Here is a 26,076-nt window from a genome sequence, read left to right on the forward strand (position 1 = left end):
CTTAATTGGAGTTAAAAAAAATCTAGAAACTTTTTACTATTTGTTATTTATAAATTGTTGTCATTTTTTAATATTCCATTTGGAGACAGTATTTTTGTTTGCATGCATGTGGCACTTCCCTTTTAATCTCTGGGTCTGCTTTTTAAGATTACTTTTTAAGATAACTGACACCTTATCCTTCTCAGAAGACGCTGTTGTAATGATTCACTGTGCTTTACCTGTCATAATGAAACAAAAATGAATGTGAAATCATTAATTTTCTGATCGATTTAGAGTGAGAAAGATAAATCTTCCTTGTTTGTTAGAAACCGTTTGTAGAGGCTACTATGGCAACAAAATTAATGACAAACAAGGAGGCTGTTAATTAATTGTTCAGGCTGACTAGAATAAGAAAATCCTGAATCTTTGCTGAATTGGTTTACTACCATCCCAATAGCTCTTGGTTATTTGTTTGAGCAGTTAGTGCATCTTTTTACTGCACTGGAAACAAAGAGGTTTATGACAACAGAATTGAAGAGGCACATGTACTCCATTAGCCTTCCCCCTGTGATCCCATTGGACATGATCGCTAAAGTTTAGGTCGTGCTCACAGTGATTCCCTCTGCTGCTGATAATTTGACGAATAAAGCTGATAATGCCTTTAGGCCACTAATGACATAAACAAATAGGAGTAGTCCCTGCCCCGAGTGGTTCACAGTCTACAAAGCTGATACATGCCAAGCAAAAAGTATTACTTTGGGATACAGGCAAAAAGGGTATTTCCAATTGCTTTTTAAAATAGTTCTGGGATGCTAGCAGAGATATTATGTTGAGATGTGTTAGTGGGCATGAGGTGAGGGGAAGAATACACAATCTCCCCGGGAGGAGAGGAAGAACCCTTGGGAGACCTATAGGCAGTTAAGTATATAAACTACAGCAGTTTCCCCACTACTGAAGTTGGCATATTATGCTCTCTAAAGCAGGATTGATATGTTTTCTACAACAGAAGGATCAGCCAACAAACTGATTCGAGGTGTAACTTATGGAGAGACTGATCCGCTTTACTTTTTGGAATAAATTACAGTTTGAGAAAATAAATACATCTATATAGAGAGTTCAGAGCATGAAACATTTGGGCATTATTCATTTTTATGTATGCATTTAACTCGAAGATCCAGACATATGGTGAAAACGCATATGGCCAGCACCCCGTAAGGTTAATTGCCATATGGCCGAAACTCTGCCTTTCCAGAGGTTTTTGACAGGCGGATAAGATCTCTGCAGGCTCAGAGTGAGGAGAGGAGCTATCACATAGCAATAGGATGCTCCTTCTCCCCTCCTCTTCAGGCATTGTTTGCTTTCTTGAGATGTCAGCTTTCCAGCCATATGACAGTTGGCCTTCTAACGTGTCAGCTATATGGAATTAGAAGCATATGAAATATGAACTAGAGAACCAAAGAGTACCCACTTTGACTTCCACAGTGAAATTCCTTCCACAATTGACTTTCCTTCACAAAGTCAGCAATTGTTGCCTCTGAATAAATTAGGAACAAGCTTCCAAGGCTGTGACAGGGATCAAAAGTAGTGACTAAACAACTGAGAAGCATTTGCTTTTCTATAATAACTCTTTGGTAAAGAGCTAAATCCAGACTATTCAAACAAAAGAATAAACTCAAATACTGGTTACAGTAGTATATTACATTTTTCCCTTGGTGGGAACTCATGTGGTTATTACTCTAGTGACTCTTTCCCCACTAGGTTTCATCATTTCTCTATTAGATTGAAAGGTAACACTATAAATCAAAGTGCTGTGAGTTGGTATTTCCGAAAAAGGTAGTGGTGGCTGCTCACAAGCTGTGCACTAGTGTGCTCCATAGCAACGTGTAGGTTTGCAACACCATATGAAGTAGCTTGGCATGCCTTATCTTCTTCTCACAGCCATGTATGTATACTAGGAGGGTTACCGACTGTGTGGGACGTGTACGTGATCATGGTCCCTCAATCCTTACTTGGACAGAACTCCAATTAGCTCTACTTAGAGTTTCCTTCTTGGTCTTGTGGCCAAGAGAGCTACATGGCTACATGTGACGGTAGCTGTATCAGGTAAGCGGTGATGTGCAGTGTCTGCTGAGAGAAGTTGTTCCCTTGCTTGAAAGTAACCATTAGAATATTTCTTCCCTTCCCTCACTCTAATGTTTACAAATCTTAGCTTTTTCTTAGCTAGCTAAGGAGAAGAGGAGGAAAAAGCCTCAGTGCAGATAATAGCAAGGGGATTCTTTTCAGAACAATAGTAAAGATACTAAAGGCCATCCTGTTTTCCAGGTGCTCTTCTGTTTCTGCCACCTATGATATCTACACCAAACATGGTGTCATCAGCCAGCTACAGCATGGTGGGCTCATGCATATTTACCAATTTGCAAATTATGCATGTGGAGCTCTTAGCATAGCTGTTTCTTTGTCTTTCTGCTTTTCTTCCTTCACTAATGATTCAAAACGCTTACATGCCTAGCATCAGAGGGCTGTATTCTATGCTTGCCGTTTGCCTTTGTACACCAATTAGGTCTTTGTAATTTAAATGATGTTTTATTTGCCGATTTGGAAGCATCCTCGTTGGTAGAATGAGGTTTTCTTCATCCTGCAACTGTTCTTTGATATAATGATTTATTAAGGTACTAGGAGAAATATTGATCCTGCTAATAGCTTCTGCCTTGCCACAGAATGCCTTACATTTTACTCGCTGAAAGGGCCATATTCCTTTTCTCATCATCTGATTGACCATAAATGCTTTGGCCTTTCCCCAGCAATTATCACACTTACCAAAGCAATGGGTAAAAGTCAAGTATTTATAGACTAATTAGAGAAGTCAACATGTCCAAATTGTGTACTTTACGTAGTACAAAGAGTCATTGGACAGCTCTTTGAAATCAGGGAGTGGTTCCATACTGTTCAAAAACAAATTAGCAAATTCAGAGGAGTTATGTATATATTATTGATTAGGGATGTCTTTTTGGGAATTACTATGTGGAGTTATGTGCTGGGCCTATGATTTATTAATGGCATTTACGCTCACATTTCATTGGTATTTCTCACTGTGTTCTCCTTTGTCTATCCTAACCTCCTCTTTCTTGAGGAAATAGGAGGTTTCTTTCTAATATTAATGCCTGCAAGGTCATGGTGAAGGCATCAGTTTTGTAACCCATCTGGAGCTGATTCCTTTTGTAGTTTTTATTACCCGCCTTGGAAAGTTTGTTCTTTCTATGGTAGCCACAAACACTGAAAGGGAATAAAGGACAGCTGCATGGAAAATACAGGACAAGGCTTTTAAGGGGGACAGTTTTGTTCACCGAAAAGAAGCCAAATGGAGGTGGAGATGTCCTGATCGCCTGCAGACCAGATCACCGGTGTCTTCGGGCTGCTTAAGGTTGTGGACACAGCATTGCGGGAAACAGTTTTCTCTATTTCATCCTGTCTTCATTTCCCTTCCTGTAATTCAGGCACAAAGTCTCAGTCTGGGGTATAGCAAACCTAAGTCATTTGCTTAATGCTAATTTAAAGGAAATTCTTCTTCATAAGACTGGGGCACTCTCTGCTTCAAAGTATTGTTTAGTCAATATCTTGACTGTCTAGATTCAGATAAGGTTGGGGTTTCCATAGATTTGTGTTCCAGAGTTATAACAGTTAGTGAAAACACATTAGTAGAGGTATGTTAACTTTTACACTTCACAGTTGGAGCTAATTTCAGACTACTTAGGGGTGAGAAAGGCTTTGCCTGTGGGAGGAAGATTATCAGAAGTTGTTTTTTTGTAGTCCTTTGGAAAAAGTCCTCCAGCAAAGACTGTTGAAGACAGGACACAGAGCAAGTTTTGCTGCTGTTCAGAAATGTCCCTTGCTCCTGTGCAGTCACATACCCCAAAACTCTGGCCAGAAAGCACAGACGAGGAGAGTATTAATGTTGCCTTGCATTGAGATCTGTATCTCTAATTATGCTAATATTAGTCTGTTCAAAATTTGTTTTCAGTTAACATTCGGTACTTGTGTTTTATTTTGCTCAGTGTAAGCACTGTTGCTAATGAAGCTGTCACATAGGTGAGATGACTTTCGTCACCCACATCTGAGCTAGTCACCCTGCATAGTCAATAGAGACAAGCAGGCATTTCTAGGACAGGAATCATCTCAGCTTTAGACATAAAAAATAAATTAGATTCATTGCAGCCTAAAAGTGTTTCCCACTGTTAACAGCGAAGGGAGCTGGGAGTGACTAGCTCAGAGGGAGGTGTCCACAGTTCGGTGAGATGAACCTATGATGATGTGGTAGGTGGGATGAATTACCCCCTCTAAGTCCCCAAAGGAGAAAAGGTGCTGCTGAGAAAGCCTAGCTAGCATGTTCAAATTCAATCCCGATTTTTTAGTCTATCTAAGTTAGCTGAGGTCTACCCTACGTGTCCGATGTGCTGGGTTACTGCTGGTCTGGATCTGATTTGAGTGTAGGAGATGGAACTTTCACGGATGTAAATCTGTACGGCTCCAGTAATGCCAGCGGAGCTCTGCTAACTACATCAGCACAGGATCTGACTGGCAGAAAGGTAATTCTCTACCTGAATTACAGTAGCAGCTAGGGGATGAGATAATATCTTCCTTTAAACAGGCCAACATGATGCATGGGTTTGCCTTGTTCCAGCTACTGTAACTCGCTGTAACAGTGACGGAAAGACAGCCTATGATAAGGGAAAGGGGGGGCCCTTTTGCAGTAACTGCAAATGGCTAGGTTGTACCCAGGGCATGGCTGTTCCTGGGGTGCTGTGTTGTGGTTTAACCCCAGCCAGCAACTAAGTACCGCACAGTTGCTCGCTCACTCCCCTGCTTGGTGGGATGGAGGAGAGAATCGGAAGAGTAAAAGTGAGAAAACTCGTGAGTTAAGAACAGTTTAATAATTGACATAAAATAAAATAAAATAAAAATAATAATAATAATAGTAATAGTAATAGTAATAATAATAGAATATACAAAGCAAGTGATGCACGATGCGGTTGCTCACCACCCGCCGACCGATGCCCAGCTAGTCATAGAATATAAAAGAATAGAACAGAATCGAATCGAATCGAATCGAGTCGTTAAGGTTGGAAAAGACCCTTAAGATCATCGAGTCCAACCGTTAACCTAGCACTGCCAAGTCCACCACTAAACCATGTCCCTAAGCACCACGTCCACCCGTCTTTTAAATACCTCCAGGGATGGAGACTCAACCACTTCCCTGGGCAGCCTGTTCCAGTCCTTGAGCAGCAGCCCCCCGGCCAGCTTTCCCCTAGTTTATGTACTGAGCATGGTGTCCTATGGTATGGAACAGCCCTTTGACCAGTTTGGGTCAGCTGTCCTGGCTGTGCCCCCTCCCAGCTACTTGCGCACCTCCAGCCGTCTCAGTTGGTAGAGCATGAGAAGCTGAAAAGTCCTTGATTTAGTGTAAGCACTACTTAGCAACAACTAAAACATCAGCATATTATATCAACATTATTCTTAAACTAAATCCAAAGCACGGCACTATACCAGCTACTAGGAAGAAAATGAACCCTATCCCAGCCGAAACCAGGACATGTGTTTATATCATGGCAGCCCATATGGAGCGAACAGAAAGGACCCCACCCCGTGGTCAGCATTGTCAATAGATGCCCTTAAGTAATTTCTCTATGGCAACATATCTTCGTCTCTGAATGTTAATTAATAATTGATCTTGTTATGTATGTAGAGGACTCTCTATAATTCAATTCTCTGTATTTATGTCTCATTAATGACTTTGCCTTGTCAAATTTTATGGTGAAATAGTAGATCCCAAATTAGTGTAATGTAACAACCAAATTGCATATATAGCCTTCATCTGCAAACACTTTTGCCCATGAATAATTTTAATTATTACAACTGAACTCACTGGGACACACATATGCTTTTGTGGCATGAAAGCCACAATGTTTATTGAATTAATTTCTTTCATACACTACATGTGTTGAAATGAAACTAATTTATCTGTCTCATATCTAGGCATTTCTCAGCATATATTATGTAATTAATTTTTTAAAGTGTAGTTCTAGAGACTTAGAGGCCTAGGTAATATTTCCAGTAGATATTTAGATAAAACTGAAACTGAGTTCATGTTATGAGATAGATAGATAGAATTTTACTTTATATGTGTGTATGTGCTAATATATATATTATAGTATTTAACATATTCTGTTGTACATATAAGCAGTTACAGATATCTGTGCATAGATAGGCATATACAGATAGATATGCGTGCATATATATATGTATAGAATCACAGCATCATAGAATCGTTAAGGTTGGAAAAGACCCTTAAGATCATTGAGTTCAATGTTAACTGTACATATACATACATGTATATGTAAGTGCGTGTAAGACTGACTGTCTCCATATATGCATATATGTTGCATATATATACACACACACATTCTATGCATTTGAAAATACAAACAATTGCTATATTACTAAATATATGTAAACCCAGGTATACCCACACTAGTCTAACTCAAACCCATCAATCTTTGCTTTCAAATAAACAGTCTGATTCTATTTCTGGAGTTTAAAATAGATCATTCCCCTCGTGGGGACCAGCATGCTGTGTAACTCTGTGAAGAAGGAAACTCATAAGATTCAGTTTTAATGCTCATCTGGTGTCTCAGTGCAGACAAATGTCATCTGCTTTGTGTCCATGTGTTGTGAAGCTGAAGAAATGTTGCACTTTGTAATGACACTGTGCTTATATATTGCTTTGCTGAAAAGAGGGAATGAACGGAAGGTAAGAATCTTGCTCATAGCCTGTAAATTTAAAAATAGAAAATAAAAAGTTATCTGATATTTTTGTTTTTAAATGAAACAATAAGGAAATATACTGAGCTTGCTCTGAGGATGTTGCTTAATGATATACAAATAATCACTCCGATTGCAGTGTTCGAAATGAGTGTGGTTTACGATCTAATGTCTAAAGATCATTAACCAACATCTGCTATTTTCTGGAAACAGTGCTGAAAAAAGCCCCAAATATAAACTCTTTCAGTTAAATTGCCCTTTTTATATGCTGTAAGTAATGGGGAGAGAACCGTAGGGATGTCTGGAGGTGCTGCTCGCATTCGGGTGAAATGAGATTGTTCTCTGTCATTCAGAATTGACCTGGAGAGATTGCTTGGTTTCCCTTGTAAAGAAAAAAATGGTTTTTATGCTTACTTCTTTTATTTTAAATGGACTCAGGCAGCCATGAAGGCTTTTAGGCAGGACGTAGTACATTTGGCCCGCGGGGCTGGCAGTGCTGGCTTTAATGCATTGCTTGCTGGCCCTAATCCCTGATAGCGTGGGTCTCAGTTAGGGTGCTCAGCGCTCCCACGTGGAGCTGATTTCTGATAGCCAAGCTCACGTGGTGGTGTGCCTCGATTCACAAGCAGCCCTGTTCATGTTGGCGCAAAGTACGACTAAATGTGAATAAAGCTGTATGGGGTTGGATCCTGCGGGAGGAGATGTGCTGGTGTGTGGGTGTCAATCCCCTCACTAATCTGGCCATGTTACTTGGCTAGTATTAGTGTGGGAGTTAAGATAAATCAGATGTATACTGCTGTGCTTATAGACCGAGCTTGTAACATATGAACGCCCTCTCCTCCAACCTCTGCTCATAAGATACCTTTATATTCACAGGCTTTTCCAATGATCTTGTCAGGCTGCTTGTAAGAGGAAGGCTTTTTAAGATTGGATCCCTTAAAAAAGATGACTGTAGATAAAAGTGCATCAGTGCACATTAGGGATGAAATTTTCAAAGCAAGGACATCCTGTTGAGCTCTGTTTCGCCATTGTTGGCTTATACGTTCCTTCTTTTGTGTGAAACGCAATGCAAACATCTCTGCCAGAGGCCTTTTATTTTGGGGTTGATCTGAATTTAAGGTCAAACGCTTAAAAATGAGATTAAACAAAGGTGATGAAATTATACTAAAAGTGAGCTGTTTCAATTAATTTTTTTTTAAAAGGAAACAACCTACAAGGTAGCACTTACATTGTTATAGTGGCAAACAGCTACCATTGCTGAGTGTATTTGAACAAACACACGTCTGTAGGGAAAGATATGATCCCATTACTCCTCAGTAAATGAAAGCAGTTTGGGATAGTTGATTCCTCAGTGAAACAGCAAAATGCTTTGGGTTTTCTTTACTGTGGGGCAAGCACATACTTCGGGCTGGTACCACAGCAGCCAATGCACGTCTGGTTTTCACCCTAACTTTGCCTAATGAGGTTTGTTTATGTCGCCGCTCTCTGCATGATCACCACTTATTTAATACTGTCATTCAGGAGTATTTGTGTTTAGGGTTTTTGCAGAGATGCTGATAACAGGTAAAAAGGGGTTAGTGGAGCTCAGCAGCATTTGGTTGCATTTTTCAGTTCGTTGTTTTGACATGTGTTCCCTTGCAAGTGGTTTAACCCCTAGTGTACTCCAGTTCTGTAAAATGAGGCAAAATAATTACTGCCCACCAAACAGACTTAACCCAGGCATGAATTTATTGGTGTTAGGGAGCTTCTTAAGAGTCATGGACAATGACACCATAGATGTGGAAAACAGCCTAAATGTTACTGGTATTTATTTAAAAGAGAAACCTTTTCCAAGCTTTTCATTTTAAGTTTGAGTATAGGTAAAAGCAATGTTTTAGTTTTATTAAGCTAAACTTGTAATTTGTCATCCCTCAGAATAAAATGCTTCCCTTTGGATATAATAGAAGATGTCCCTGCATACATCAGGCTGGCCTCAGGTGTCATTTTCTTACACGCAATTGAGAAAACTGCCTTCTTTTCCCTGTGATTCAGGATCCTGCAAGCCAAAGAGAAAAAGAGTTTTCAGAAAGAGAAATGACAGTTCCTTTAAGTTTATGTTAACATTATCACACTGACTGAAAAGGTCAGGAAATTCGAGATTGTCTGTAATGTTACAGGCTGTAATGCTGGCTCAGATGAGTTAACCAGCCGGTGGAAGGCAGCGGACTTGTGCTGACTCAGCATGTACAGACTTGGAGCTATATATTTAACCATTCCTGGTTAATTAATACACTAAAATTTCATTTTTATGTATCTTTGGACATGTACTGCTGGGGAAATGTCAACTTGGGCATAAAGACTGGAGTCTTCCTAGTGACTTGAAAAGTCAGGTATGAGCTGAGCCTCTCTGCCTGCCTGCTTTAGGTGGATAGGCAGGGCCAACCAGACATGCCCAGACCACATACCCGGACCAGCCTTTGTCTTCATAAATCTCTTGTCCTTCCCGAAGAGCTGGCTCCTTAATTGGCCATTGTCCTTCTAGCTGAGCAGGACTAGATGGATTTCTCCATTAGAGTACTACAGAGCTATAAGCTATGAGCTGTAATGTGAAAAACTTACTGTGCAGGAATGAAAAAAAAAAGAAGTGCTAAATTAAAGATGCTTCTAACCTGACATAAATAACCTCTGTTGCCAGTCACCACACCATATCATGGATCAAAGCTGTTTTTTATTAACAAACATCTGGGAAAGCAGTTTTGAATTTGTAGATAACATTGGAAACCACTCCTGTGTGGTTTGTTGTTGGTTTGTTTTTTTTTTTTTTCTCCTTTCTGAGGTTCTTATTTTGAATCCACTTACAAGTCACCAGTGTCATAAGCAAAATATTTCATTATCACATTAAAGGAAGAAAAGAGCCCTTGGCCTGTGGTCACATTGACCAAGATTTTATGGTGGAATTTTAAATCCCCTAACCATAGGGATTTGTAAATTGAAATATAAATGCAACCTTGAAATGTACAGTTTCAGCCTTGTTGGCTGTGATAAATATGAGCCATAAAGTAAACCTCTGCTCTGAACCAGATTGGATCAAGCATCGTTGCTGAAGCTCCTTTGCCATTTTTCTGTGTTTCTCTTCTCAGCATCTGGTTCTACAGATCACTTTTCTCCATTTCAAGGTTGTATTTTTTTCTGAGGCTGGGGTTAAGGAATTGTCACATCCCAAGGGGAATCTTTGTTTTATTTTTTAATCTATCTTGCTGTAGCTTTATTTCTGCAGCAAGTAGTTTCAGTAATCCATACTGATGAGTTGTCCGCTCTCCAGGTAGGGTTGACAGGTAGATTTATGAACCAGGAGAAGATAATCTGCTTCCACAAGGGGTCACTGGTACCAGTGCACATAGCAACTAGTTTCTGCCATGCTTCTGTAAAGGGCAGGTTTAGACAAGCCTCTCATCAAAAGGAGTAAAAAAGAAAAAGGAGTTCTCACTCTTTAGAAGACACCTAAAAAGAAAAGAGGCAAAACAGATAAATGAGAATGCTTTTAAGAACTTCTTTCCTTTCAGTAGTCAGGTAGCCAGATGTCAGAAGTCAGAAGTCTTTTGTGCTGTTCCTGTCTGAGTTGGGACTTCACCGTTCTCTGCTGATGTGGGATGCTTGGCTGTCGGCGGTTCAGAGTCTGCATTTTCACGGCCATGAGGATTGCTAGAGCTACAGATAGCATAACAGGAAGTCATTAATTCATCTCTAAAGTAGAATCTGTACGAGTAATTAATATAATTTTGCCTGAAATCCATATGCCTGCCTGCCTATTGTTAAAGGAGGTTGCCACGGGGTGTAATTTTAGGACACTTCTCTCCTGGTTTCTGTGTGTGCAGGCAGCAAAGGTTCCTGGTGTCAGGGGACAAATCTCCCTTTTAATTTTTCAGTCTGCCTGAAAATCACCTTTGGCGAGAGGCAACTCCATTAACAGGAATTAATGGAGCCCTTTCTGTAGGCAGGGGTCTGCCCAGAGTGCTGGTGTTTGCAGTAATCAGGACATTTCACGAGCATGTTATTTCTGTGTTCCTAGAGCTTTATTTTGAAGCTGATTGTCTCAGGGTGCATGTAGCTCCCCAGCACACTCAAAAATACCAAAGTGTTTTTGTCTTGTTTTGGCATCATGTCTGTGTGCAGCTCCTCGTCCCCCAAGGATAAACAGAGGAGAGCTTTTCTCTGCTATCTGGTGATAATTTTCTAAAGGTCAATGTTGTCATCCCTTTTACAGGAAATCTTACCTGTCAACTGCTGCCCAAAATGGCTAGAAGATATTTCTTTGCGTTTCACTTGCAGTGGGGCTTTCCACGTGCAGCACCAGCTAAGCCTTTTTGTATTCAGATGTGCTTTGTACTATTTTTTTTTTAAACAATGTTCTGCCTTTAAAATCGTCATCTCCCTCATTCCTTCCCTGCCATTCACGCCAGTTCCAAAATCCCTGGAATGTATGGCACAGATTCCCAACATAATGCTTTAATTGCTGATACAGATTTTTTTTTCCCCTCTCTTTTCTTTTTCCTGGAAGAACAAATTTAAGATTCATGCGAGGTGAGACCGTAACTCCCAACGGCATTGTTTTATCTCTTAACATTTAGAGGTGACTTTTAGAGCTGGTCAGTGTGAAGAATGAGTTTCTTGTCAGAGACAATTCTCATTGCCATTGGTTTTGACATGTATTTACCAGGTTCTAGAAGGACTTTGTCTCCTCCTGCATCCCCATTCAGCACCGTCCAGTGAGGGGGACGGTCTTGTACCGCCTGACGTAATCACAGCTGCCCAGTCCTCTTGGCCAGATGGGAGCTGCATCCACCTCTCAATTTGTTAGAAACAGATGTTTTCCTCAGAGGAAAGGAAAAGGGGATGGAAAAACATGGCAGCTGCCATGAAATTTCCTTTGTGGAAAGATCTATATAATCCAGGGTGGAATTTCTGGTCACAACCCGCGAGTAAATGCCTGTCCTGGGAACTCTGGCTAATTTGTGCTTACTTGCTCACCACTCACCTGAGATGTGTGATGGCAAGTGGCAGGTTGCAGACTTCAACAAAAGCTTCCTCAAAAAAATCTTCAACAACTGAAATCAGTAATTTCACCCCACTGCAGATTCCTTTGGTTCCTTTCTAATTACCAGGCTTTTGTGGGATACGAATACTGCTTCTTGCCCAGCTGTAATCATATGCCAGTGTTTGGGCTAGAAGAAGGAAAAAAAATTAAAAAAAAAGGAACATTTTAATTTGGATTAAATAAACATTTATCTCCTCGAACTGGTCAGAGAGAAATTAATTGTTTTATTCTTCTGATCTACTAATTACATGTACAGGCAAGCCCATGTAAGCTTTCCCTGCATGCTCTATCATTAAAGAATGGATTACATCGGAATTAAATTACTGTATTTCCATCAAAGGTCTCAGTGGGTCAGGGTAGTTGGCAAGATTTATAGGCTAAAAAGGAGGAGGTCAATGGATGTCCGTGGTTAAGAAATATATTGTTCTGCTGGGGGAGTTATCCTTTCGTGAGCGTCTGAATTGCTCTTTTTCTCATTCTTAGCATCCCTTCACACCCTTGCACTGCATGGACATTAATCCTAAACTCCTGTAGTTTCTTGTCAGTTCTTACCCTTTCAACCACCAAGAAACATTGTGTCAAGTGCATGCTTTCCAAGTCCCTGCCTCAGACAGGGAAGCGTAAGAGATCATGATGGCAATGCTTAATTTTCCAGCACGAGATCTATTCTTAGTCCTGTTTTGTCTACAGCGGTGGGGCTTTGTGTTTGCTGGCAGTGACTACAGACGCAATTGCTTTCTCCATGCTATAACTATAATAACTGTCTTCTGCCTCTTCCTCTGGCTATGTAGAAAAGCTGATGAGAGTGGAAAAGCGAGAAGAAACTTGACAAAAAAATTGTTTCTTGAAGGTGAGATTCGCGGGCAGAAAAGACAGCAGATGTCACCTTTGGGTCAGCAGCAGCGAACAGTGATTTAAGAAAGAGGGAACAACGCTATTACTGTTTTAAAAAGTGACAGACAACTTTGGACATGCAGTTGTTTTTCTACCCTAAGAGGTCTTTTCCCAAATTTTGATTTCATAATTAGAAAATATATGTAATTATGACACAACCTGAAAAGCTTCAGTAAACACAGAAAATTGCAGGTGTCAGATTACCTTATCCCCTTTCCAGGTAGAGAAAGCGGATCCATGCAAAAGAGAAAAAATTGCAGATACGTGAAATGTAAATGGCCACTTAACAAAAATTAAATACATAAATACCTAAATTTCTGCTGATTTCTAATCAACCGTCTGTTTAGGCAGCATACAAAGGAAAAGCAGGAAATCATAAGCACCATTTGAGACTTGTTTCTCTAAGCCATATTAGTTGCGTTATTACCGTAATTAACACATTCTCTAATAGAACCGAATACACCAGAGATTGCCCTAGGTTCTGGGCTTTGGGACAAATGGCTTTTCTGTATGAAAGCCAGCAAAAAGGCAGACGTTTCTCTTGCAGTCTTGGGGGCGTCAGTATTCCCAGCGACTGGGCGAGGAGCTCCTGCAGGTCTGGAGCGGAGCCAAGGTTTTATGAGAGGAGCCACGCATCCCTCCCTCCGTGCAGTCCTGACCTGTTCTTCTACCGCACAGCGGTGCAGGGGATGCAGAGCTGGTTTCTATGTCAGCAACGCAGATACACTAGTCACCAAAGGGGACATCATAATAACAATGAAGCACATGCACCAAGCAAACAAACAAATTTTACTTGACCAAAACTCAGCAGACCTTTAGAAGGACCCACCAGCTTCTCCCCACCTGCATGCAGTTCGCCCTGGAGACTCGCCTATTTGCTAGCCTGGCAGTTGCGTGCAGAAAATCCCAGTGAGACTTTGGTGACTTGCACAGTTCCATCAGATTTTACTGAATAGTTATTTACAGAGAGAGTGAATGAGTGAATAGCTGCCAGACAATTTGTAATGTGTGTTGCTGTAAAGCAGAAGATAAGACGGCATTTCCTATCATAATCTACTAACTCAGGCATGTGCAATCTTGCTGTGTTTTTTCCTGATGCATGAAGCACTTCGTGGGAGAGGATGGAGAGATGGCTGAGAACACTGTTCTGACCTTGAGTTTGCAGCTATATATTTATTTGAACTTACATTCTTCTCTGAACGCTATTTTTCCGTGGGAGCAGTTGCTGTGACAAGGATGGGAGAGGCAGAAAGCTGCATGACTGTGAACAGACGATGAAAAGTTCTCTGTTATTATGTTGTCCACATCTTTGGGAATCCTGCTGGTGGGAAATCTCTCTGGATGCCAGATGTCTGCCTGCCTAGGCTGAACCTCACACAACTATCTGGAGAGGGGAAAAGGAAGGCATTTTCGTAGAATCACAGGAACCGACACATAATTTGGGTGTCCTTGAGTTCTGTCCTGACTGTAAAAGTGGCCAAGAAAAAGGGTGCAGCAAGTCAGAAAGGAACTAAGAAATTTCCCATTAGACTTCATCGTAAACCCTGAAAGCATGAGGTTTTTTATATTCCTGTTTCAAAATTTGTTGTTATCATATAATCTTCACAGTCTTATTCTCTAATATATACAGAATCACAAAATCACAGAATCACAGAACGGTGGAGGCTGAAAGCCCCTCTGGAGATCGTATGATCCCACCCCCCTACTCAAAGGAGGGCCATATCCAGTCAGGTTTTTAGTATCTGCAAGGATGGAGACTCCATAACCTCTCTGGGCACCCTGTGCCAATGTTCAACCACCCACGCAGTAAAAAAGATTTTTTTTGTTCAGTCTGTGCTCATTGCCTCTTGTCCTGTTCCTTGGTGCCACTGAGAAGAGTCTGGCTCCGTTTTTTTTACCTGCCTCAGATATTTATTCACATGGATAAGATCCCCCTGAGCCTTCTCTTCTCCAGGCTGAAAAGTCCCAGCATCTTCTCACAAGCTAGACGTTCCAGTCCCTTCATCATCTTTGTGTCCCTTTTCTGGACTCACTCTAGTGAGTCCATGTCTCTTTTGCACTGGGGAACCCAGAATTGGACGTGGTCAGATGCACTAGTCACATAACAGTTGGACACTTCAGACTTATCTATCTATCTAAAGCATTTTTTAATCTTTTCATCTTAATTCTGTATGATGGACGTTTACCTTGACCTGTCCGGACTGGTATGGAGAGCTCAAAGGCTCATAATAATTGACGTGGGAAGGGACCTCTTGAGGATCTAGTCCAATGCCTCAATCAAAGCAAGGCCAGCCTCTAAATTAGTTCGGGTCTCTCATAGCAATGTCCCATTGAATTCTGAAACTCTCCAAGGATGGTGATGCCACAGCCCTTCTGGGCCCTTCTGCCCAGTGATGTGCTGCATCACTCTCATCAGAGACAAAATTTTCTGTGTCCAGCTGGAATTTCCCTTGGTACAACTTGTGATTGCTGGCTTTTGTCCTTTCACTATGGACCCCAAGAAGGGTCTGGCTTCACCCTTGCTCTAACCCAGCTCCTTCAGCCTCTCCTCATGAGCCATGTGCTCTACCTCCTACTGTCATCATAGCTTTCCACTGGACTCACTCCAGTTTCCCAATATCTTTCTTGTACTGGGAGGCTTAAAGCTGGACCCATCATCCCAGATGTGGCCTCCTGAAAGCTGAGTAGAGGGGAGCAACCAATTTCCTTGGTCTGAGCGCTGACCCACTTAATGCTGAGACACATAATGCGTGCTGGCATTTCCACTGTGTCCTCCAGTATGTATTGCTTGGAATTTGCTAACATCAACATTTCTTATTTTATTATGTTACTGTCATGGATTAACCCCAGCCAGCAACTAATCACCACACAGCTGCTCGCTCACTCCCCCCCTGGCAGGATGGGAGAGACAATCGGAAGAGTAAAAGTGAGAAACCTTGTGGGTTGAGATAAAAACAGTTTCATAGGTAAAGCAAAAGCCGCCTGCACAAGCAAAGCAAAGCAAGGAATTCATTCACTGCTTCCCATCGGCAGGCAGGTGCTCAGCCATCCCCAGAAAAGCAGGGCTCCATCACGCGTAACGGTTACTTGGGAAGACAAACACCATCGCTCTGAACATCTACCCCTTCCTTCTTCTTCCCCTCGCTCATATACTGAGCATGACGTCATATGGTATGGCATAGCCCTTTGGCCAGTCTGGGTCAGCTGTCCTGGCTGTGCTACCTTCCAGCTTCTTGTGTACCTGGCAGAGCATGGGAGGCTGAAAAGTCCTCAACTAGTATGAACACTACTCAGCAACAACCAAAACATCAGTGTGTTATCAATGTTACTCTCATCCTAAATCCAAAACGCAGCACTATGCCAGCTACTAAGAAGAAAATTAACTTTATCCCAGCTGAAACCAGGACAGTTACCTTAGTTTAGGTCTCTCTAAAGTTTCTCACAAACCTCTCAGATGATAAATATAAGTTATCCGCAACTTTCATTATCTTGCAGTCCTCACCATACACATGCTTTCCTGTTCGGTCGTATATTTATGGAATGTCATAAGAGAGGAGGAAATCTCAACAAAACTGTTAACTTTTTTTTTCCTTAAGATGAAAGCTAGCAATTAAACATTATTCTTTTCTTCTGTGTCCTGCCCGTTTTTCATCCATGACGTGATTCTTCTCTCATCCATGGCCGATGATTAGTTTATCTATTAGCTTCTTGTATGACAACTCATCATAGACCTGTTGGAGGTCATCTGCTGCGTTATTGTAGGCTCTCAGGCATAGACGAGGAAAAGATGCTGGTAGATGCTGCACAGAGAATGAAAAGTTGGTAACTACCTGAAAGACCTCGCAAAGAGCTCCATTTTTAGACTAAATGTTGTGGGTCAGCATACCTCCTGGTTGCTTTGGGAAGACACTTCATGTGGTGTTTCTGGAAGTTTCTGATGTTATCACATCTCCTTTCTTGTAAAATTAGCTTTAACAAAAGGATGTCACAGACAGACACTTGAGCCCACCTGCAGCATGACTGTTGGCAAGACTTTTTTTGGCCAGAAGGTACTTCTGAAGAGAGGCTGAGGGGCTGCAACAAAGTAGTATTACGGTTTTACAGAGACCTTCTCACAAACGTGGCAAAGAGTCTCAAGAGACACTACAAAGAAACTCATTGAGGAGCTGGCAAGTGATGAGTGGAAGCAGGGACTATGGACTGTTTGGTAGTGCGAGTTGACCTTTTGATGCCAAATAAAATGAGCAATAAGGTGGAAGAGTCCTTGAAAGTGAAGGCCAGTTGATTGATACGACAGGGAAAAGGAGCTAGGAAGATGAGCAAAAAGAGAGCCAAGTGTGAGGCTCGGGAATGATCTCTGCAGCAGCATTGCGGATCGATACACCATCAGGGCACAACTGAGTTTGTCAGTGGCCAGGAAAAGGATGTTGCAGTAATTGAGACATGAGGTGATGAGAGCCCAGATAAGAATTTAACAGCATGTCTGGGAGTGAGAGGTGCGCCTGAGAGATGTTAATCGGAAGGAATCTGCAAAATCCTCGGTACATCCACAGAGCAGGCAGGGCTTTGAGTGCAGCTCATGGGGACCAGCCTGCAGAAGGCTCACTCCAGACGGGTCAGCAACCAGAAGCAGTGAAGATGTGGTGATGTGGGCTTTGATGTGGGCTAGCTGTACTCAAATGGGCTGTTATGAGTTCAGATGCTGCTGTCACTGGGTTTCACTACTCCTTTGCTTGTGTGCTCCACATTTCTTTGGGGGAAAAAATTGCTTATAAAACTCTAAGAAATTGTTCCTTTCTATTTTTTGTTTCCTTTGGGCTCTTTGGCCCATGTGCACATGAATAGATGGAGTTTCCAATTTCTAGGATTTCGCAGCTTCTCAGATCTCTCTGTTCCTTGCAGATTCCCTTTCTTTCTCTCGATACTGAAGGCACTAGCATGGCACTGGTAGATACTGAAGAAAACTGAAAAATTAAGGATGGTTTCAAATTCTGGAAGAAAACAGAATTTGGCCAGTTGAAGAACTGTGTGCAGGAAATTAAAAAGCAAAACCCAAAAAACCTCATCTCCCCAAGGCAAACAATAAAATCAACCAAAAATACTGCCAAAGGTGGAAAAACTGATCACAGTCCTGTAGGACGTTAGACTGGGAGGTGGAAGAGAAGCAGTACAGTATAACATAGTCACTATTTCCCAGTAGCTGTAATTTAGCTCCAAGTCTTTCCAAGTCACTTATCTCATTAAAATTTGTCACATGCCCTTTCCTGAGGCCCATGTGTTGCATTTTCATATGAGTGGCACAGTGCTTTGGGGGGAGGCACAAGCCTACTCGCATTGGAAGAGGGAGTTTTGCAAATGACTAAGTCATTTGGCTTCAAGATGCGCAGGGCTGAGCTTTACCCACCACGCCAGCTGAAATCTCAATCCTCTAACAGGGAAAAGCTGTGCCTGTTAAGGAACAAGTGCTGCCTTACAACAGATCATAAATAAGGCCACGGGTTTAATATTTGTTTTTATTTACAGTGGCATAGGAACGAGTCTGGTTTACATTCTTCTGCACATATGTGACACACGTATGTAAACAAAGGTAGGAACTTTAGAAATGTGAGTACGATTACTCATAGGGAAAAATCACCGGTTAGAAATTCTTTGTTACATCTGCCATAGATTATTTTTCGAAGAAGTCTGAAAACTTTGAATTAACCTTGGTACTTTAAGTACAGTTTCTAAGGAGCCGTAATAAAGCTTGTGCTCTAATACCTTTCAAAGTGAGCAAGTAGAAAAAAATCAGTGGGAGCAGAGGGATGCAGCAACGTGAGAAATGTTGCCCTTGACATTTAAACTCGAATTAATCTGCTGTGACACTAGTAACATTTGTTGGTGACTTAGGGAGAGGATGTTTGCAGTGGTGGGTGGGATCACAGATGTCATCTGGTTTGAAGGCCTTGGATGAACCAGTTTCCCTGTTTTCATGGTGCTGACAGGGTGCCTTTTACTGAAGCAGAGAAATCCTGGTAACAGATAGTTTGTCAGGCTGTATGCTTTAGTCCACTGTGGGTGATGCGGTTCATATGTTGCATTACTGTTCAGCAACGTGTTAAAATCTTGTGCAAGGAAATTCCCTCTAATACGAGATGATCCCTTGGCTGTTCAGTTCTTTAGCTGTGATCTGTTTCTGTGGTACAAGTACATGTCAGTGAAAACTAGGCAGAGGCCACCAAATAGCCATCAAATATTTTTTCTCATTAATACTTACCAGGGCGTTTGTCCTATAAGAAACATACAATTAAAGTCATTTCTAATCCCTGAGCTACACATTCCACAGGGGTGATGCAATTTCAGCTGATAACATAAATGGATTATAATGAAATTCGCATGTAGCCAATGCAGGGCTTTCTGCTTTAAAAGCAAAAAGACGCCAGCTCTTTTTGGGGATAGTGTTTTAGGGGAAAGGTGTTTGGTGTTTCTGCTTAAAGATACAGTTTCTACATTTCTTTTTTATGTTTCTTTTTTGCCCTGCTGTTCTGAAAATTTGGCAATAGATGTGGACTTCACTCCCAACCTTGACATTTTCATTTTTTAAATCTAAGACTCAGCAGCATTTGGTTTTGCCCTAAGTCTTAAAGAAAAAAAGGAAACCCAAACCAAATACAGGATGAAGTCTGATAAATTCTTTGCAATATATCATGCCAAATGTGAGCGTCAGATGTCACCAACTGGGATTATTTGTCTTAAACTCTGGCAGCTTTACATGTCAGGGAAAAATTAAATTTTATTCTGCTAGACTTGTCCTATGCTGTTTCATTTAGCAAGTTGGCAAAAACAAGTGTATATGGTTGGCCTACACATGCACACATTTTGATGACTGGATTATGTCATTTATTTGCTATGCTGCTCTTGGTAAAATGTGTATTTGTTGTACTGCTTTTGATATTTTGGTTGGGTTTGATATTTTGTTAACAGGAAAGAATGGAAAGAGTGAGCAAAGCTCTTAGGTACAGCACAGCATCCTCAGTCCATTTGGGAAGTGATGTGCTGTCTCAGTTTTGATTTGCTCTGAGGGAATTAATTGGCGTCTGCTGGAACTGAGCCCGAAACTGTTTTTTAAATTACACCAGTACATTGCCTGTCCTCTGCGAGCTGGCGTCCCGGCAGGACTTGGCATGGTAGGTCCATCCCGCTGTACCTCAAACACCAGCACTGTGGGAATCTTCCCCAATGCCTCGCTGCAGGGCAGTCCCTCCTAAAGGTATCTGATCCCTATTGCACTACCCTCGTGCCTTTAGTTTGTGTAAAGAAGCCAGAAATGGAGTAGGAATCTGATGTAGGTCTCTTCTGAGAAACACAAATAGCTTTTCACACCTCTTCCCCCTTTGTCCGCCTCTCTTACAGGATTCACCATAAAGATAGAAAGCTAACTAGGAGTTGGAACTCTTAAAGAGTCTTAAAGAGTTGGAACTCTTAAAGAGAGTTGGAACTCTTAAAAAAACGTTAACCCAGTGCAGATACTCTGTATAAAGGTGATAGTATGTCCCTAGGTGAGGGTCATTTTCCAAGCTGAAGGAAACAAGTATAAACATTAAAAGCCAAACATGGCTTAAAACAAACCAAACCAAAAACCACCTGCAAAACCCAGAAGACTGCCAGATCCTAGAGTCCTTATCTTTTGAGTCCATGCTCGTGACCCAGCAAAATATGATAAATTATACTGAGGTGTATAGAGCCCAGAAACTTCTTGTTAATAATAACCCTGGGCTTTTATGTATTAATTTAAAACCTACTAGAATAGGTAGAAGCATCACAGATTTCCTAAATATACAAGTCTTCATCTGGTTTAATGTCTTGGTAAGCAAAAGCTGGAACCTGTACTTCATATTTTCAAAACAGAGTTGAGATTAATGGGTAAAACTGTAACTATGTTAACAAGGGCCCTAAACTGTTTTAACAAGGGCCATCTAGTCCCAGGTAGGCACATTAAAACCCTGCGGTGCAAGGGAATAGGGCTGGCAGAGTGGGACCCTTCCTGTGTACTTAGAAATCTATTATATTTTGATGCAATTTTCTTGAATGAATGAAAAGGTCAAGGATAATTGCTGCAGAAAAAGCCATTTATCATCATGCCTGGGCAATACAGTGAGTAGGCTAAGGGTCCAGGTTTGCAGAATTGCAGCTCCTACGTGCCAGACCCATCGAGGGTCTGCTTGCTGCGTGCTTGGAGCCAGGACCATGCTGCTGTGCTCTGGTTCTTGTAGTGGCTTTTAAAAATTACATTCAGCAAGCTCTGTTCCCCACTGCCATCTCCTCTCCCAACAAAATCCTGTTGGCTTGGGCCCAGATAATACATAAATCAGTGAGGCTTTCAAAGCAGGAACTGGCCATTATACAGTTGATTGCATGGAGACTGAACATGAATGCAGACACGGATCCCGCTGACAAGCTTGACTAACACAAGGTAAGACTTAGCAAATCCTGGATCCTTGTGGTGTTACTGACTGGCTTGCCCCAAAATCCTGAGAGCAGGTGTGTGATTGAAGGTACACGACCTACTGTAGTGAGTACAGAGGTCCTGGTCTCCAGAAATGACTTGTGGCTGGGGAAGAAAACCAACGAAGAGCTGCATTTACCTCCTTGGTGACATGGCAGAACGTGGACAGGAGAGGAGGTGAATTTGACACGATTACAAAGAGCAAAGTACCATCCCTGCCCGAAAATGCCCCAGCCTGTGTGAACGGTTGCCTTTCCCTCTCCAGCACGTCACAGGGCAGAGTCGTCACCGCTGCTGGTGCAAGGCATGCAATGGCAGGGATTGAGCTAATCGTAACATCCCCCCGGCCTCTGCTGTTCCTCCTCAGTCCACAAGTTTCATCTGTGTTTCTCCATGTGCCTCAGCAGAGCTGAGGAGCTGCCCGCAAACCCCGGCTCTGCTTGTGGTCTTGCATTCTCTAGGAATCCAACCACAATCCCAAATGTCCCCGAGACATTGTTCTGGATGAAGAGGGTGGTACACTTTTGTCCCCTTTGCAGGCAGTTTGTATTTTTGGTAAGAATCCTTTTCTTTTAGTGTCTTATTTTTTGCATTTATTTTCCCTCTCTTCTGTCTCCCTCCATTCCTGCCTAAGCTGAAAGATGCCACATTATATCTGAGTTCTACTCTGCAAAGCATGGATTTGAAATTAGGAGAATGAGTTAGTCCATTCCCAGTTTATTAAAAACTGTTTTTCTTGGACTGATAAGGAAACCAATTAAAAGCCATGAAGTCTATTTTCATAATAATGGTAAATGGGGCACTTCATAAATTGAAGATTCACCATGCAAAGAAAAAGTGATTTATTGTAGTTTATTAAAATGAGTCCAGGATTCTTTAAAGAGCAGAGTAGTTACTTTTTTTCCCTCCTGTTTTGAAATTTGTCCTTGATTCTTGCTCTTCATTCAAGCAAACTTCCTGCAAACAGCCAGGAGGCAGTTCAACAGCTGGTCCGTGGACTGAAAGCGATGGGATATTTGCTTGAGGACACAGCAGAAGAGGGTGAATTATATGCAGTGAACAAATAATTTATTAGGTTGGTCCCATTTCTTCTTTGTCATTTATCTGTGTACAGATCTCAATTTCGGCAGTGCCGTTTGTTTTTCAGAACTTGACACACAAAAACATAAATAAACTAATGTGACTGCTGAATTTCTCCTGAGCTTTAATCACTTATACAACCAGATATTCAAAGCATATTGGTTTTGCTCTTTCAATTGGATATGTGGTACTGGTTTCAGTCTCCTGGCTGAATAGAATTTAGTGACCTCTGGGATAAATTAATGTGCAAAAATCAAAATGTATTTTCTATAAGACTTCTGCAAAATCATTTTTAAATTCAAGCCACTAAATATTTTTTTAAAGATTTGGGGAATGGGAAACAGACTGGAAAGAAATTAGCAAAACAGTCAAAATAAATTTATTTCTCTGCTTTCAGACAAATGTGTGGAGAAAGTTGGTTATTCTGACAAATTCTATTAGGGATTTAGCCATCTTAGTCAGCAGATATGATTGCAAGTGTAATGATCGTGCTTTACAGCAGTTTTAAAGTTAAAAACGAGGGGTTTATTGATACTGTCTGTAAACAGTGTTACACTTTTCACTCATGTCTAAATGCCGTGTGCATATTAAGTGCCTATTCTCCTAGCAATAAACATGGTTTAGTAAAATTTATATTTTGATGTGCATGGAAGTAAATCAGCAGAAGATTGGGTGAACTGAAATGTGTAAACTTTTCTAGCTGAAGGAACCAAATTACCAAAATGCAAAACTAGTTACCTGCTTCATTAAGAAGCATGAGTACAGACGATTTTTATGAAAAAAATGATGGGAAGCAATTGGCTAGAGAGTGACTGTAGGAGATAGTCTCTCTACTAATTGGCTTATTCAGGATGTACACAAAATACAAAATCCGATTTACCAATCATTTGTAATTTTTGTAAATGATAATATTATGGCAATTAAAGGATGAATCATTTTTACACGATGTTGCTATATTAACTTAAAGTGACCATCTGGGTTTAATTCAGATCTAAGAAGAAACAATTTACTTAAAAATGTTACCTTTCAGGTCTCATTTCTTCATCTGCGCTCTGAGTGCCTATCCTTTCGTCTGCTAAATATTGTGGGTTCCCATGCTCAGACTGCAGATCCTAAGGGTGTTCATATAAACAGATGTTCCTCATATCCTGTCTGGGTTATTTTTTTCCCTTTCTTTATAGGAGTCGTAATTCTACTGTATATAGTGCTGTAGACATTTTCATGGTAGAAAGCCACAGTGTCTTTCATAAATGCCGTTTCCCATGATGGACCAAAGAGCGTGCGGATCCCACAGTGATAGATGTTCATTGGAGGCAGTCTGGGCAGCAACAGGAGGAAATAAATACGTGAGATGCCGAGGTAGTGCCTCGTGTGGGAAAGACGTAGTTAACCTTAGGGGGAAACAGGCTAAAATGTAAAAACAAACTTATTAAGAGATACTTTACCCAGTAGGGAAGAGAGAAAAGTGAAATTCTTGTCTGTAAAGGTCTTTTTTTTGCCCTGCGCTTCACCTATTTCACTTTCAATTTGCTGAGATTTCGTCTGCACACGGAGCAATTATTTCTCTCATGTCTACATGACTGACGAGGGGGGCTTAGCTAAAAAGGAGTCTTCTCCTTGGCTTCGGACCCTGAGGGTCTGCCATGCAGGCTAGCACTGAAAAGCTCTGATTGTTAGCTGGGGGAATAAGGGGTCTGCAAGCTCCAAATCAAGAGATCACTCATATTGAAGAGGAATTGTAGAACTCTATCCTTGGAAATGGGCTGAGGATTGATGGATATTTAGAGGGTTTTTTTCCTTTACTCTTGGAGCAGGTGGAGGAATGATGGATTTTGTTTTAATCCAGCCCTGTAGGATGAGAGAAAATGAAGCAATGTTGAACTGGCTACAGAAAAAAAAGCCTCTGAGTTTGATACAAATAGATGAAATGTTTCTCACAGTTTGTAAAAATTGCAGTGAAAAATTAACTGAGACATGGAGACAGCATGACTTTTGTTTGTAAATATTTGTATTTCATGCTGAGAATTCCTTCAGCTGTGTACATGCATTTAAAAATATCTGAAGATTAAAAAATCTGACTCCGACAAAGTAAATTTGATGGATTAAACATTACCAGAATTTAATTCTTCTTGATGCAGGACAGAGTGGAAGCACCCGCTGGGCAGCTCTTCAGGCACGATGTCCATGTTGTTCTTGAGCCCAGTTCCCTCTGAACCTGTGCTCACAAGTTGACACTTCATTTTGCAGACCACTCGTTAACACTTGCCTTTGTGGCCCTGGATGGGTGAGCCATACAGTGAACTAAACTGCCTGCAGTCTGAACAAGTGTTTTTACAAGCCTATTTATTTTAGTAGTTCAAGGTTCTCAAATATAGCGGGGGGGGGGGGGGGGGAAGGCATTAGTACTATATAATTTTTCTGAACTATTGACCCCATATTCTGATCTTCAATCGTGTGTCTTCACCCACTTTTCATGCATCCTCTCTCTTTCCTTTGCCTTTCTCCCCTTTCCCTGCCAAGCCACCCCAAGCATGGAGGGTTTTCTTCCTTCCCCCTTCTCCTCCCAGCTTGTGTCCATTTTCCACGTTCTCATTCCGATGTTCTCCTCCTAAACATTAATTATCTGCTCAAGTTTTGTTAATAGGACCGTACAGATACTAAGCAATGTAGACTATAACATATCCAGTGCTTTACACGGTGGGTCAAAACTGTTTGCAGGTAGCTGTTAAAATCCTACAGTTACCTGCGAAAACCAAATTCTTTGGAAAGTAGAATATTATTTTTTTTCCATCCCAAACACTCATTGTTTTCCATATCTTACCTCCACTGAAATAGATGGCAGTGCTTTTACTGGTTTTGATGAGGAGATGTCTGACTACCTGCCTGTTCTCAAATATGCCTGGAGGTCACAGCAGGAGGCATTTTTCAGAAAGGTTCAGATTCCAGCCCAAGCCCCGAGCGCGCACCCGGGGGTTTCAAAAGGATGCGGCAGAGAAGGTTAAGCTATCCAGAAATTCTCCCTATAAATATTGATGAGGGAGCTGTGGGGAGCTCTGCTGTGTTGAAAGATGCTACTTTCATTTGGAAAACACAATGAGGAAGGAACTGAGCTCTTTTGAAAACCCATGCTTGTGGATGCCGAGCACCTGAGAACATGATGCTGAGTAGTGAAATGCTTTATCAATATCGTGACGGGTATGAAGCCTCCATGGAAAGGAATAGGTATAGAGTGGAGGTATCTTTGTGCCTCTGGTTTATTTTGGAGGATTTCCAGTCATTCTAACAAGCTCACCATCTCCTGGCATCTCTCGGTGTGGACTGACAATCTCCGTGCTTCAGCAAGATCAAGCCACTGGGGCTGTAGCTGATCAGTAGAGTAGGCAGCACTTGGTGCAGAGGGAACCTGGTGAGGATCCTTTGCAGCTGTCTCAAGGCAGAGCGAGTTCAGGACCAACAAGGAACATCATCTACAGTTGAATATTAAAATATTTGTGTCCATGCGAGAGTTTATCTTAACACTGTTGAATTATAGCTTCAGCCTGAACTAGAAACATCTACTGCACTGAATATAAGGCCCTGGACTGTGTTGAGCAGCTTATCTATGTTTGTTCTCTTTCTTTGAAAATGTTTTGTTAGCAGAGTCACTTACTTCTCAGAGCTGAGCAATACCAGACAAACAAGCCGGTGTGCATGTTTCTGGAGGAATAGTGATTCTCATTTGTACTTTTTAGACCTAAAGGGTTTGGTG

The sequence above is a fragment of the Platalea leucorodia genome (assembly GCF_965183815.1).
Source record: "Platalea leucorodia genome assembly, chromosome: 2".
Classification (NCBI taxonomy): Eukaryota; Metazoa; Chordata; class Aves; order Pelecaniformes; family Threskiornithidae; genus Platalea; species Platalea leucorodia.